Raw genomic sequence first — 12747 nt, 5'->3', positions numbered from 1 at the left:
AGGAGATAGACAGGGTAGAAACTGTAGATTTAGCCTTAGGGAAGGGAAAGGGAAAAAACATAGATAGGTCTCTAATCCCATATTCACAGCAACCAAATCCATCTCATCAGTTGGTATGATTTTGCAGTATGACCCCAAAATATTTAAATTGGATTATGAAACCCAGATGTTAGTACATTTAGTTGTGCATAACACATATTTCACGAAAAGGGGAAGTTCAATCATCACTCCAATTTCCCCTGATTCCAAACCATTCTCACATTAGTGTTCTATCTATGAAAAATAGTGCATCTCCCCATCGGTATTGTGCCCTAGGAGAGTTGCCCTAAGTCAGCAAATCCATCTCAACTCCATCTGTCTTAATACAGTTCCCTGTTACCTCCTCTTGTTTGCACCCATACATGATCTATTGCGTGGAACCAAAAAGCCAGGCCATCCAGATAATCAATTGAGTAGTGATTTGTCTCAATGAATATAGGGTTCTGTCCGTTCTTAATTGTTTTGTACCTAAAGCACTTTCTGAAGCCATCATTTTGGGTTAGCCAGGTTTGAGGTCTTGTACCAGTGTCAAAATCACTCTTTTAAAAACAAAAAGTATTATTATTTGTGAATAAAACATCAAACAACTCAGTAGGTATACCTCAATCAGAGTCGATCGCTTAAAAGAAACAAGATTTACAAGTAGTAATAATACAAATTAGAACATTGGAATGTTGGGAGCTCCATTGCAGACAATGGAGTGCTCCCTTCTTCTACGGGCCGGTAAAGGCCCGCAGAGCAGCATTCCAATGTTCTACAAAGGCTTCTCGAAGCTCGAGGGGATTTATATCACCTCGAGAATCGAGAACCCTTTGTTTAATTTGTTAGAACATTCTGCCCTCTAGTGGCAGAATGTTCTAATAGCCTTATAGCCCTTCGTAGCAGGGCTATACCGGCAAGTAAAGTCCTGCTGTCTCGTTAAAGTCCCTCGCCTTCGGCTCGGGCCTTTAACGATTCAGCGGGCCTTTAATAGCCGGTATAGCCCGTTAAGGCGGGCTATAGGGCTATAGTAGACGGTGTTATGCCTTTCCTTCTTATCTCCCTTGGTGCCGTCCACCCCCATACTAAATAGCTCCAGAGTCTCACAACTAGGTATGTGCCTAGAGTACTAAACCCCATGCCACATATGCCAGTTCATGTGTTTTGTAGTGCTGCTATATTATCCTCTTCCATCTCTAGATGGTAGTAACTCAGCCATGGTTGCCAATTTTCCCTAAACTTTCACAGGCATCCCTTGCTTTATACACCATCTTTTCGGCACCCATGTACATGCCCATGTCGGTGTGCCACTCTTTCAGGGCGGGAATTTCTGGTCTCCCCCAGTATTTAGCTATGTCACGCTTTGCTATTACGAGGCCTAAGTTACTGAGCAGAAGTTGATATTGTGGAATGTCTACATCCATGTGGATGCCTAACATAACCTACTTGAAGTCCATCGGGATGTGTGTATGGAGTATAATATTTAGTTCTTGCACGATCTGCAAATGCCACAAATTTTCTGCCAATCCCATAGAGTTTGGACGAAGGAATCGCATTCTGTTCTACATCGCAGACACTCCAGCGTCTCCGCCCTGCCCATCGCATGTAGTTTTGCCCTGTCATAATATACCCTATGTAAGATTTTAAACGGAACCAATCGCAACTTCCCTGGGGTGCATTAGGGCCGTCTCCCAATCAATGTCCTCTAATGTGCCTACAAGGTCCTCCCACTTGCCCGAAGTGTTAATAGATTATCGGACATATTGTTTAATAAAGTTGTATATGTCCAGGAGACTGTTTTCTCTGGTATCTCTTCCTGGAGCAACCGACCTTCCAGTGGGGCATATTCTGGGAGATCAGCAGTGTCATGTCTTTGCGACTGCCACGTGTGTCAGAATTGAATATACTTATAATGCTGCTTATCCGTCAAGCTATATTCCCTTTGTAGATCCGCGAATGTCAATAAGGCACCCTGTCGGGTTACGTCCCCCAGAGTGGTGATCACAATGGCATTTCAACCTTTAAAGCCCTTTAATTTTGCAAGTTCAGGTAGCCCTTTACCCTCCCATAGAGGTGTAGACTTAGTCAGTCTGTGCTCCCATTTCATTACACGTTTGGTTTCCCTCCATGCCTCAACTGTTCTCTGTGTTGCTGGCAACATGCTTCTCACCCGTGGCCCCCATATATGTAGTGACGATGGGAGCATTTGGAAAATTGCAGTCTCTCTAGGGTGTATGTGGGATGACGTTTGCCACGCCACTCGAGGGTGGCCTACGTCCCATAGTAAGGTTTGCAATTCAATATTTATCGACCTAAAGATGGCTTCCGGTATTTTGTAATACATATTTTGGAAAATGTAGAAAAGCTTGGGTAGTGTGATCATTTTGAAGAAAGGTGCTCTCCCAAGCAATGTCAGGGGGAGACTCCTTCATCTAGTCACATCGTCCCAGAAGTCTGCTAGGATGCACTGCATGTTGTGAGTGAGACAGGTTGTCACTTTTTTGGAAATGTAGAGCCCTAAATATTTAAAGCCCTCTACAGCAATGGGGAGATGCACTGGGTCTTGGAACCCTGCTAAATCTAGGTGCGTTCTAATTAAGCACACTAGAGGTTCCAGGACAAGCACGAAGAGGAAGGAGGACAGCCGGCAGCCCTGTCTAGTCCCCCACTGGAAGTGAAACTCAGCTGATTTTATGCCATTTACTTGCACTCTCGCCCTGGAAATTGTGTATAGAATATCAATCCATGTCTTTAAGTTATGCCCAAACCTAATTTTACGAGGACAAGTCTTATGAAATGCCAGTGTACCCTGGCACATGCCATTTGGGCGTCGAGTGAATGAAGAATATTGGGGGCCTCACTCCCTTTAGTCATGTCCAGCCAGATGCAGGCCTATGAAGGTTGAAGCAAATGGATGTGCAGGCCAATAAAACTGCCAGTGTCTGCCTCTCCCTGCTCTGAATTTTACGGAAAATCCTTCCCCCACTCCTTGAGGACACTCATCCTCTTGTAGTGAGGAGCGTAATACTGAGTAGGCTGGAGTATTGCAACTCCCTGTACTTGGGAGCACCACAATATATTGTACAGGGGTTGCAGAGAGGTCAGTCAATGGCAGCAAAGCTGGCCTTAAATAGACAACGTAGGTCTTCTATGACACTGGCCTTAAGAGACCTCCACTGGCTGCCCATTGGAGAGAGAATTTGTTTCAAATCCCTCTGCACTGTATATAAGGCAGTACATGGCAGGACCCAATCCCTTTATAAGAAACATTCACCTGGTATAATCTAAGGAGGCAGCTCCGTTCTTCAAATTCTAGTCTGATCACTACCACCAGATTTAAGAGATCTTGGAAGGGTGGTAGAGCTTTCGGAGTGATGTCCTCTCGCATCTGGAATTAACTGCCCCTGACCCTAAGACAGGCTATAGCTCGTTGATTGGCTTTAGGAAGAGCCTGAAAACTTGGCTCTTCCCAAGGAATGTGTCCTAAGCCTGTCTCTATGGATAATTGATTCTGTTTTTTTCAGGGCTCTTCTTTGATCCAAGCGCCAGGATACCCATAGGGTGCCAGTTTTGCGCTATATAAGTAACCGTTCCATTCCATTCCATTCCATTCCAAGCGTGTAGCAAGCTTGGGCATAAAGCCAGACTGGTCTTTGTGCACCAGGGACGTGATGACCGACAGTAATCATGTGGCCAGAATACAGGCTAATATCTTGGTCTCAACATTAAGGAGCAAGATTGGGCCATAGCAGCCGCACTTTTATTGGGGCTTGCCTGGTTTTGAAAAGACCATGGCTGTAGCATGTTGGAGGTCCGGGGGAGTTCTCCCTCATCCCTTGCCACCAAGAACATGTTTAATAGGCGTGGGGATAGTATGTTAATATTTTGTTTAAAGAATTGCCCCAGAAGTCCGTTCGGCCCTGGAGGTATCCCCGACTTCTGTTTGGCAATGGCAGCATACACTTCTCCAAAAGTAATCTCCTCGTCTAGGAATGCTGTAACCTCAATTTGCAAGATGGGCATATCTATTGCTGTGAGATAGTCATCTATGCTGTCCTCTTTTGTCATCCATCGGGCTGAGTACAGATCCGTGTAGTAATTTGCAAATGCTGCCGCAATTGTGAGTGCCGTCGTGTGTCGTATCCCCACCTCTTCTATGGAATTTACCCAATTTGCTTCTCTTTCTTTCTGGCTTAACCAGGCTAATTATTTCCCTGCCCTATCCCCTGACTCCCATAATCTGTGGTAGGTGGTCAAGATTTGGGTCCGAACCTCTCCCTCTGCTAAAGCCCTTAGTTCTCTCCATGTGGTCTCCAACTGCCTCAGCATCTCAGCCTCGTTGTCCAGAGATATATTCTGTTCTAATTCTAGCAATTTACCTTCGAGATCCCATATTTGCAACATTTCCTCCCTATGCTTTTGGGCAAATACGTCCTGTAGTCTCCCCCTAAGGACTGTCTTGTATGCCTCCCAAAGGGTGGCCTCCGAGAATATGGAGCCATCATTATCTTGGAAAAATTATTCAGTCTCAATGTCAACGGTATCTGCTACAGTATTGTCACGTAGCTTTCAGGGATTCAGTCTCCAATCTGTTTTGGGTCTGTGATCCCTTCCCTCTAACCTTAAACTGTAATGGTGAATGGTTGGAAATACCGCTTGCTAAATATTCTGTGTCCTCAATGATTGGAATGTCCCCTGCCAGTGCGGAAAGATATTCAATCCGGGAAAAGGTCTTATGTGCACCAGAGAAGTACAAGAAGTGACGCCTAACCTGCCGAACCCCATCCGGTAGATTCTGGCTCCGTAGTTTAAGACAGCCTGCTGATACTAAAAACGAGAAACCTTTAATTCGCAAAACCCCAAACTCCCCTCCCTCCCCCTCCCTTCCTTAAACCCCCACCCCACATCCTTATGTACCCTACGTCTGACCCTTCAACTGTCAACATGACAACACACATAAGTGTCCACTGAGGTGTCTGTCGCACCCTCCCCTTCCCAACCCCTTACTCCCAAAAAATAACCACAACTACCAAGGATATGTCTCTTGTCCAGGAAGGTGGTTCACACAGTCCATTCCTGGGTATGAAGAAGTCTAGGAGAGGTGGCCTTCCTTGTTGTCGTTGTTTCACCGGCATACTCTTCCATCCTGCCCTTGGGTCACATTTCTTCGCCACTTTGGTTCTGATGCAACTGACGGACGGTCGCATTTCGGATCATGTCGCTCCAGATCCCACCACATTGTGGATAGCCTTAAGCAGGGGGTGGTCGCCATCGGTATCTTCCTGGGATTCTTGATTGGAGTGATCAGCATGAGTACTATCCCCGTGGGTCGAGTCTCTGTTGGTGGCTCGTGCTCCCCCGGCTTCTTCTCTGAGGGTCTCCCTCTCCGTCGATATGTGGTTCCAGGATGTGTAGTCAACGAGCACTTCGGATTTCTTGTGGTGACGGGTCTTCTCAGTTTCGTTCTCTGTGGTCTAGGCTCCCATCTCAATTTTGAGTCTCCCAGGTGTTTTGTGTTGCTGGTAGCCTCGGTCTAGGCCTCAGGCGTTCCTCAATCCACACACAGGCTTCCTTAGGTGTTGGAAAAAACTGGGTATAGTCTTGGAAGATGACCTTAAGCTTGGCTGGGAAGAGAAGCATATATTGGATGAGTAGGACCCAGAGTGTAACCTTCATGGAGTTAAAGGACATCCGCATCTTCTGCACCTCCCTTGAGTAATCGGGGAAGATCATGACTCTAGAGTTGGCCAGTTTAAGTTCTCCCGTTGTCCGCGCCTCCCTCAGAATTATATCTCGATCTTGATAGTTCAGGAATCGTGCGATTAGGGGACCAGGTGGGGGTCTCGCAGCCGGCATCCTGTACGCTCGTTCAATGTTATGTTATGTTATGTTATCATAACTTGTATAGCGCACAGCTGCCCCAGCTAAGGGGCGTCCCGGCGCTTTGACTAGCAGAAAGAACACAGCATACATAACAGAAAGAGGAGAAGTAGCAGAGGAGCAGTCCATTAATGTCCAAGAGGGAAAAGGTAGGTTTTGATAGCCCTCCTGAACATAAGCAGGTCATCTAGGGCACGGATGTGAGCTGGTAGGAAGTTCCAGAGCTTGGCCGCACGAAAGCGGAAGGAGCGGCCTCTGCTCTGCAGCGTTTGAACAGTGGAACTGTAGCCAAATTTTGACCCAATGACCTCAAGGAGCGAGAGAGGACATAGGGGGTGAGAAGGTGTTCTAGGATCTGGGGAGAAGACAATTTAAGAATCTTGAAGGGAATACATAGGGTCTTAAACTCAATCCTTTGAGCCATGGGCAGCCAATGGAGTTTGCGGATGGTTTCCTTCGCTGAACAGAATCTAGGAAGACCCACCAGGGCCCTGGCCGCCACATTCTGCACGCGCTGCATCTGGATAACTTCCGCCTGATTGGCCCCCAACAGAAGCGAACTCGCATAATCAAGCCGCAAGAGTATGGTGGCCTGGATTATCAACTGCCTAGTAGGGGCGTCGAAGAATTTTAAGATTGGTTTTAGCCCACGCAGAATACCAAAGCATGTAGCAGCCACATTTTTGGTGTGTCTGCAGAAACTGAGGGCATGGTCTAACCAGACACCTAGATTTTTAACCTCAGATACCGGAATGGGGGTTGGGCCCAGCTCTGGAGGCCACCACTGATCGCCCCAGAGGTTGCTGTGCTTACCAACAGCAAGAACCTCAGTTTTCTTAGCATTGAGCTGCAAGCAGTTCGCCGTCAACCAGCCAGCCACTGCTGTCAGACCCTCCCTAAACCGAGAGGCCTCAGAGTCGGAGTCCCCACTGAGTGCAACCGCCAACTGCGTATCGTCAGCATACAAAACCATAGTCAGGCCCCACTGCTTGGCGACTACAGCCAGCGGCTGAACGTAAAGATTGAACAATGTGGGGCTAAGTGCCGACCCCTGCGGTACTCCCTGCTCGATGAAATAGGGTTTAGACTCAAATGGAGGAGTTGCGACCCGAAAAGAGTGGCCTGTTAGAAATGACCGAAGCCATTCAAGTGCAAGACCACAGACCCCCGCCTCTCCCAAACATCGTAGCAGTATCTCATGTGAGACAGTGTCGAATGCGGCACTGAGGTCGAGTAACACCAGTGCCGCAGTCTGACCAGAGTCAAGCACAGAGTGCAGATGTTCCGTCATAGCAAGGAGAGCAGTTTCTGTGCTATGACCTGCCCGAAAACCATTCTGAGAGTGATCTAGAATATTAGCAGTCTGGAGATGTTTGGTCAAGATTCCATTGGCATGAGCCTCTGCAACCTTCGCGGCCCAAGGGAGAAGAGAGATCGGACGGTAGTTCTCCAATAGGAGAGGGTCCAGCGCAGGTTTCTTCAGGATGGGAGTGACGTAGGCTTGTTTCCACTTCATTGGAACTGTCCCTGAGGAGAACGAGAGATTAATGAGTTGGCGCACAGGGGGAAGGCATAGTGCAGTCGACTCTCTAAACTGTGCGGGTCTGAGCGGGTCGGTAGGAGATCCGGATTTTACTTTGGTCGCCAGCCTATCAAGTTCTACCTCAGGGATTGCGGGAAATGTGGGAAGAATCACATTAGTAGTGGAGTTGGACCTCAAGTCCTCGCTCTGGGGGATGGTACTAGGGAAGGAGCGATAGATAGTGTGCACCTTTTCCAAAAAAAAGGAAGCAAGCTCTTCGCAGTGGGACACTGAGCATATCTCGGCTGCTGGAGCTCTTTTAGCAGTCAGGTCTTTAAGAACTTTAAAGATCTGCTTCGTAGGATTAGAACTGCATTTGAACTCTTGGGAGTAGTAGGCCGCACGAGCCCTACATGTGGCTCTGTGGTAGACTTAAACTTTACCAAGGTACTGCATTTTTTTCCGTGCGTCATAAGTTTCTCGCCAGTCTCTTTCCGCTTGTTTGCACGATTTTTTCAGGAGCAGTAAGGTGTTATCATGCCATGGACTAGGTTCTAATCCACGGCATTTACTCCATTTAGCAGGGATCAGGGAATCAAGTGCCCGAGAAACCCAATCACAGAACAGATCATAGCCAAACTCGACGTCGTTAAAAGAGCCGAGTGGAAGTTCACTGAGCAATCAATGGAAATACTCAATCATTTTATTTTTTCCTTGGGCGTTTAAGAACGACTCTGTCTATGGTATTAAAGGGGGGATCTCCAATCGCAAGGCGCAGTTCCACCAAGAGATGGTCCGACCAAGCTATCGGAGTAGGTGGTGGGGCCTTTGCCACTGTCAGATTTGTAAATATCGGGTCCAGAATGTGGCCACCCACATGCGTGGGGTGAGTAATCACCTGACTTAACTGCAGCGCCTCTAGATCTGCGAGTGTGCTACTAATAGCTGGGGTATGACAAAGGTCAAAATGGAGGTTAAGATCGCCAATGAGACTAAAATTAGCAGATCCCATTGCAAGAGAGCTCACGGTTTCAGGAAGAGCCTTTCTAAAAGCAATGTCGTTGCCAGGGGGTCTATAAATCAGAAGCCCAGGAAAGGATAAAGTGGTGATTTACTGTAATACGAAAGTGCGCACTCTCGCATCCATCCATAGTTAGTTTCTTCCAAATACAAGGATAGCTCGATTTAACTACCGCTACAATACCCCCACCCCTAGAGTTACGATTATGAGTGTAAATGGATTAATCAGGAGGGAGTACTAAGTTCAATTCAGCCACTTCCTCATCGTGGAGCCAGGTTTCAGTCATGAAGAAAATATCAGGAGCCTCTTCCCGATAAGGTCGTGAATTTCGGAATGGTGCTTCACCAACGACCTAACATTAAGGTGCCAGACTTTAAGATCTCGAGGAGCCGGAGGCTCAGTGGGCGAGGATACAGAGGGAGGGGGCGCAGAGAGAGCTCTAATAGGGGTTGGGGGAGTAAGATAGAGATTACCACATGGACACTGATAAGGGCCACACAGCAGATCAAGGGAGGAATGCTCACAATACCGGGACAGTTGCTGAATACTGAGTAGCTCCTCCCGCATCTAGATACCTCCGTCGGGCTTAACAGGCACAGTATCCCTGGCGCAGGGCGCCTCCTTAGCGCTGATGGGTGCAGACGGGCAGGACTCTGGCACGACTCCGGCACAGGTCCGGCGCGTCCGCTGTACGCGTCCGCTGCGCAGAGACATAACTGTCCCCTTTTAAGCGCAGCTAGAGCGTGTCCCAGCAATAGCCCACACCCAATATGGCCACCGTCAATCACTCGCCTGGCCGGGACCAACTCTCAGCGTCAATGCTCGGCAGAGAGCGGTCAGGTAGCGAGGGGGGGGGGAGGTCACAGTACAAGTAAAGAATAAAAGCTTATTAAATCAAGCACATTGGCAATAAAACGCGCAATTTTTAAAAAATGCGCTAAAGTGAAAGATAGACCTCCCGGCTTCTGCCTCAGGAGGGGGAGAAGATCGTTCTGCCTAGACGAGCGCCGGGCTCCCAAAAGCCTCTTTTAAGCGCAGTCAGAGCGCATCCCAACAATAGCCCACACCCAATATGGCCGCCGTCAATCACTCGCCTGGCCGGGACCAACTCTCAGCGCCAATGTTCGGCCGAGAGCGGTCAGGTAGCGAGGGGGGGGGGGAGGTCACAGTACAAGTAAAGAATAAAAGCTTATTAAATCAAGCACATTGGCAATAAAACGTGCGATTTTTAAAAAATGCGCTAAAGTGAAAGATAGACCTCCCGGCTTCCGCCTCAGGAGGGGGAGAAGATCGTTCTGCCTAGACATGAGAAAGCAAGTGGATAACTTAGCACCTGTAGGTATTTCTCCCAGCCATGTCATCAAAAAGGCATTGGGATCTGTGCTCTCCTGTCCTTCATGTATCCCGATAAAGTGAAGGTTGTTTCTCCTGACCCTATTCTCTGCGTCATCGACCCTTCACATTACCTCCCTCATAGTGGCCTAGCGCTCCTTGATGTCCCTTTTGGAGGAATGTGTTGTGTCCTCCACTTCAGATATGTGGGCCTCTGTTTGAGTGATGAGATCTGCAATGTTATATACGTCTTGTCGAAGAAGGGTCCTTCAAGCGATGGATCGCCTGGAAAGTGGCTGCATTATCTGGTGTGTTCGCATTGTCCCCCTCTGATTCTGTATGTGGAGGAAGCACCTTAGACTACTTTTCAATTTTTCCTTGCTTTTGCTTCTTGAGTTATTTATCTTTGGCCATTATCAAGTGGAGCAGGTGATCTTGAGACGATGATTACAGACGGGCTCTCAACAGCAACAGCTCCTCAGCTGTAGCGGCCCACAATCACAATAGCGTGATTCTCATAGCACAGACAGATGCGAGCTCTCAGCAGCAACAGCTCCTCAGCTGCAGCAGCCCACAATAGCGATAGCGATTATTCTCATAGCACAGACAGATTCAGGCTCCCAGCGGCAACAGCTCCTCAGCTGCAGCGGCCCACGATAGCGATAGCGATGATTCTCAGCCTGCGTTCCCCGCAGTAGACCCAGAGGCTCCCGAATTCTCTACAGAGGCCTCACCTGCGAGTAGAATCCCCTTCAGTAGGAATTCAGAGGGCTGATGGGTGAAGTCTAATGTCCCTGAGACTTCAGCAGGAGGCAAGTTATAATCAGGCCCTTGGGTAATTGCTTCAGCAAGATGGATGAAGGTTTCAAAGTCCTCTCCCTCTAGTTACACAGACAGAGGTTTGTCTTGACATCCGGAAGTAAAATATTGTGTAGGGGTTTTAGCACAGATATTTATACCCCAAAAGTCGTTGTTCTCAAAAGTCACAAGCCACTGAACCCAGACAGAACCAGTTTGGTGTTGTCCTGGAGCACTTTGTTTACAAGGCTGCATCCTGCCTTTCAGGAAGAGGGGTCTGCCATCAGACCACAGTGAGAGGTGGAGCCATCATTCATCTTGCCATGCACAACCCTGCTCATATCAAAGGGTCACCCCTCCCCATACTCCAACGGCATACCTCTATATTCAATCCAGGTTGGGCTCAGCCTGCCCTGTCCCTCCAAGACCAGACAGACAACACACATAACAGCAGAGCACCCTGGAAGACCTAGACATGAGAATATCTTCTTTCTGAAAGTGGTATTTTAGAAATGATCCTCACTTAAAGACGTACTTTAATGTTCTGAGCTCAGGCATACTAAATTCGACTGCCAACTTTACCAGCTGCTTCGGTGGGTGGCGCAATCACGCTGCAGGCCCACCAGCAGCATTCGGTCTACCCGCCCTGAGCACGCATGGGGCACTATACTATGGGACTAACAGGTAAATCAAATGAGCCAATAATGGGAATACCAATTCATGCAGTCAATTTACAATAGGGAGCATTCATGCTGTGGCACTGAATGGCAGTGGCACATCACCCAGAGCCTCTAAAACCAGCAAACACAGAGGAGACAATAGCGAAAGATGGAAGGGAGACCCACGCCAATAGTGCCAGGTCTAACACCAGGCAATTTCCTTAATCACATGTCATAAAAAGGAAAGAATTAAACAGTTGGAGTACCTGGAGAATGAGGTGGGCCAGGCTGAGGATGAACACTCCTCAAATCCTACTGACACTACACTATAGCCCATAAGTTACATCTGACAAAGCAGGAGTCCAGAGACTATAGGACCCATTAGGATGATGTGTGGAAAACCACCCAGACCGCCATGGAGGCGGGAAACAACCGCCCGCCGGGACCGTGGAGAAACCAGCAGTCAATTTAGGAACAACCACCAAAAAAGACCGACCCCGCAGTAGCGGGCCAACCAAAACCGCCCAACTTGGCGGTGACGTCCAAAAACCGACCACGGCGGTCGGAAATGCTGCGGAAAAGCTACAACCCGCTGCAAGCATAGCGGAGACACCGCATGGGAAATTAGTATATCCCCAATGGTTCCGCGGTACGGTCCACTGTTTCCAACTGCAGCAGTTGCATATAGGAGTGAATGCGAGAGACAGTTGTAGAGCTGCAGCATAGCTACCGCAGCGGACGATATATGAAAAACATGGCGGTCCAAAGCAAAATCACCACCGTAATGCAAAAAAATTGCATAAAAGCAAACTAGCCATGCCCCCTAAATACACAAAACACAAACACATGAAAAGGAAAAATGCAAAACTGAAACATACAATTCCCAGGACAACCCCCACAACACGCCTGACAGCAGAATCCCATGTGGACATACCCACACAGCTGTGTAGAAAACCAGCCCGTTCACTGACCACAATACTTTGCAACTCTCCAGAAGAGAAGGGAATAAACCAGATCTGACAGGAGAGGCAAGAGAACACAGCACACCCACCACCACCACCACTACCATCACACCAGCACTAACAATCCCCCAGCACATAACACACCTCACACAAAAACACCACACCCACCACCCACATCCCTGCACCCACAAACACTTCAAACACCACACACCATGGCATCACAGAACATGCCCAAATTCACAGAGAGTGAGTTGACAGTAATGGTAAATGACATAGTCGGAGTGGAACCACAACTGTTTGGTAGCCTGGTCCAACAGACACCATTGTAGTGTAATTCCTACATTCCCAATAGGCTCTGTACATTGGAATAATATATCCTATAGATTTGACGTAGGACTTAGGTCGACTGGGTCTCTATAGAATATATTAGACTTAATTGTGAGTGCCAGCTAGCTCAGAGGTCACTAGAAACTTTCTCTAATAAACAAGAAGGGATTCATTTCTGACAACCACATAAACATGACAACTTTGTTTCCCCAAGAATAAAACTGATCT

This window comes from Lissotriton vulgaris, chromosome 3_1 (assembly GCF_964263255.1).
Source record: "Lissotriton vulgaris chromosome 3_1, aLisVul1.2, whole genome shotgun sequence".
Lineage (NCBI taxonomy): Eukaryota > Metazoa > Chordata > Amphibia > Caudata > Salamandridae > Lissotriton > Lissotriton vulgaris.
Note: the sequence above shows the minus strand (reverse complement) of the source record.